The sequence below is a fragment of the Gossypium hirsutum genome, chromosome A01 (genome assembly GCF_007990345.1).
Source record: "Gossypium hirsutum isolate 1008001.06 chromosome A01, Gossypium_hirsutum_v2.1, whole genome shotgun sequence".
NCBI lineage: Eukaryota > Viridiplantae > Streptophyta > Magnoliopsida > Malvales > Malvaceae > Gossypium > Gossypium hirsutum.
Window position 1 is genome coordinate 74,996,086 of NC_053424.1, and position 3,796 is coordinate 74,999,881.

Here is a 3,796-nt window from a genome sequence, read left to right on the forward strand (position 1 = left end):
TTATTAGGCCTGAATAGGGATAATAACATAACTTAGGGATCTCTACAGGACAAGTTAAATGAATAAATCGTCCGATTCGGAGCCAGAATAACAAGTAATGTCTAGGTGGATTTTTCCTTAGGTATTGTCTTAATTCAATCTTTTTCCAAAAGTAATCCCCCAATTCTAATTTCTACGAATTCTTAGTTTAGATAATTAGTCAGTTAAAACAAAAACCCCCTTATTCTTAGGCTAGATAATAAAAAGACAGTCATTACTAGTACTTTTAGTTCCTTTGGGTTCGACAATCTAGTCTTGCTAAAACTATACTACTGTTCGATAGGTACACTTGCCTACATCGTGATAATAGTTAGTTTCAAGAACGATTCTTTATAAATATTTAAAACCTGTCACACGAAAATTGCGATCAAGTTTTTGGCGCCGTTGCCGGATAATTAAGATATTAGGAACGCTCAATTTTTATTACTTTAGCCATTTGTTTTTTTGCAAATTAATTTTAATTTTATATTATTATTATTTATTAATTTACTTTTTCTTTCTCTTGGCAGGTTTTTATAGTTTATGACTAGAAGAAACCCGTCAGGACCACTACTTTTTGACGAAGAAATCAATCGCACAGCTCGCAGAAACCAAAGAGAAATAAGGCGAAGCTTAAGATACACAGAGAACAAGAAAGAGGACGATACTCAACCCCCAACCGAAGAGATGGCTGAAAACTAAGACAATCAGCTACCTCCTGCGATACACGTTGAACTAGCAAATCAAAATCCTGTTCCTCGTACTATGTATGATTATGCTAAACCTACTTTAATAGGAACTGAGTCAAGTATAGTGGCAAATAATTTTGAACTAAAACCTAACACTATTCAAATGATACAGCAATTTATTCAGTTTGATGGTTTGCAGGATGAGGATTCGAACACTCACTTGGCAAATTTCGTGGAATTCTGTAATACATTTAAAATTAATGGCGTTTCTGACGATGACACTCGTCTTCGATTATTCCCTTTTTCATTGAGAAACAAAGCTAAATAGTGGTTGAACTTGTTACCACGAGGTCAATCACTACTTGGGAACAAATGACCGAAAAATTTCTATTAAAATATTTTCGCCGGCTAAAACAGCCAAATTACGTAATGATATCTCTTCGTTTGTGCAGATAGACTTAGAAACTCTTTACGATGCATGGGAGAGATACAAGGACTTACTAAGAAGGTGCCCTCATCATGGGTTACCGCTTTGGCTACAGGTTCAAACATTCCGTAATGGTCTGAATCCTTCGACTCGACAAATGGTTGACGCAGCTGCTGGCGGAACCATAAATAATAAAACACTTGAAAATGCTTATGAGTTTATTGAAGAGATGTCACTGAATAACTATCAGTGGCAAGTCATGAGGACTAAGCCAACTAAAACAGTAAGCGTTTATAACGTCGATTCAGTTATTATGCTGTCAAACCAGGTAGAACTTCTAAATAAAAAGATTGATGGTTTACTTGGTTCTACTCAGGTGCATCCAGTAATGAGGTGCGAGATGAATGGAGGAGGAGCATGCACAGAGTATCAGCCCTTCAACCCTAGCATCGAGGAGGAACAAGTCCAATATATGGGTAACAATAACTCTAGATCCCAAAATAACCCATATAGTAACACTTATAATGCAGGTTGGAGGAACCATCCCAATTTCTCATGGGGCAGTCAAGGAAATCAAAGACCACAATATCCTCCAGGTTTTCAATAACCACCCTATCAGCAGGAAAAGAAACCGAACCTTGAAGAGATGCTGTCTAAATTTATCTTGGTGTCAGAAACCCGTTTCCAGGACATCGAGACAGCACTTAAAAATCAACAAGCGTCGACCTAAGGGCTAGAAACTCAGATCGGCTAGCTTTCCAAACTAAACGACCACAAGGTAGCTTGCCAAGTAATACTAAACCCAACCCAAGGGAACAACTCAACGCGATTAATGTTCAAGATGAAGAAGGATTCGCTGAGCTTGAGCCAGAACCAAGGCAAGAAACTATGGTGAGCAGAGATCAATGTGAGGTAGGTCATAATAAAAACAAGTGAATTTTGAATACAAACCTCGTATGCCATACCCCAACGCGACAAGGAAAGACCGCTCAAATGAACAATTTGGTAAATTCCTTAAACTCTTAAAAAAATTACATATTAACTTACCGTTTATTGAAGCTCTATCGCAGATGCCAAACGCAATGAAATTTTTAAAGAAGCTTTTAGTAAATAAACGGAAGTTGGATGAGGCATCGCATGTGGAGCTAAATGCAATTTGCTCAACTATTCTACAGAATAAACTACCTTACAAACTAAAAGATCTAGGGAGTTTTACGATTCCTTATTTAATTGGGAGTTTAGGTGTTAATAATGCATTAGCTGATTTAGGGGCTAGTATTAACGTCATGCCCTACAAAATGTTCAAACAACTAGGTCTTGAGAAACCCAAACAGACTAGGATGAGCATTCAATTAGCAGATAAAACTATAAGATTTTCTAGGGGTATTATTGAAGATGTGGTAGTTAAAATCGATAAATTTATATTTCCCATTGACTTCATTGTTCTAGACATAGAGGAGGATAGCAACACTCCTCTGATTTTAGGACGGCCCTTTTTAGCAACTGCTAAAACAATTATTGATGTTGGCACAGGTGAGCTAACAATCCGTGTGGAAGACGAAACAATCATCCTTCAAGCTCGCAATTCTGACGCCACATTGGAAATTGAAGGTGATCTTCTAAACCATTCTACTAAAACTGACAATATGGTACAACCTACTTTGTAGGAAATGAGTCTGAAGGAAGCACATGAGTCATTCTCAAGCAATAGTAGAGGACCTATTAATGAAGATTGAAGGCTACAAATCGAGGACCTAGATGAATGTCAGACGCATAAACCGAGAACACATGATAAACCAAAACTACGCCAGAACGAGCTCAACACCTTCCCACATCAACTTAAGGTTGGAGATAAAGTCTTATTAGATGTCGCAGATCCTCACATTATCACTACCACACCGAACGAAGAAAGCCCTCTTACGGTACTTAGCATTTTTCCCATTCGGTACAGTCGAGGTAAGTCATCCTAAGTTCGGTACTTTTAAGGTAAACAACACCCGTCTAAAACCTTATTTTGATGAGAATGATAGCAGGAATGAGGAGTATAAACTCCTCGAACCACCATGACCATTCAATGGAGAGGTAAGTCGAGCTTAGACTATAAATAAACGCTTCTCGGGAGGCAACCCGAGCACTAACTATATTAACTTCTTTAAATTTTAGTGTTTAACACCTAACTTACTAACGGGGCTCTTGAACACAGATTTCCCACACAGACACGGCCTAGCACACAGGCGTGCTTTAAGCCGTGTGGAAACAGGGCAAAAATTTCCCGAAACACGGGCTACAATAAATCATCACGGCCTTGCGACATGGCCGTGGAAGAACCTGCCAAAACAACATGGGCGTGCGACACGCCCGTGTTTAGAACCTGTGGTCGAACTTGTTAAATGAACGCGGGCGTGGGCCTAGATACACCAGCGTGGGAGAAGCGAACAAAGCCAGGCATGGTCGTGCAACACGGCCGTGTGCACCCACACGCCCAAGGAACACGGGCGTGGACTAAAAGTCAGACGCACCCAAATTCAAAATTCGCGAGTCACACGGGCAAAAATTGGGGAACACGGCCGTGTTCCCTAGCTGTGTGCCCCAAAATCTATAGATAGGCTGCCTTATTCATTGTCTTCTTCACCCAAAAAACCCTAACCCTAGTCGTTGCAAG

At 39.6% G+C, this 3,796-nt stretch overlaps 1 non-coding gene across 1 annotated transcript; it reads right to left on the bottom strand.

Annotated features, from left to right (window-relative positions):
* Positions 1–1,126: 1,126 nt before the first annotated feature.
* On the bottom strand, positions 1,127–1,233 carry LOC121208010 (small nucleolar RNA R71). Its single transcript, XR_005903055.1, has one exon. It is a non-coding gene; the product is annotated as a small nucleolar RNA R71 (small nucleolar RNA).
* Positions 1,234–3,796: the final 2,563 nt, after the last annotated feature.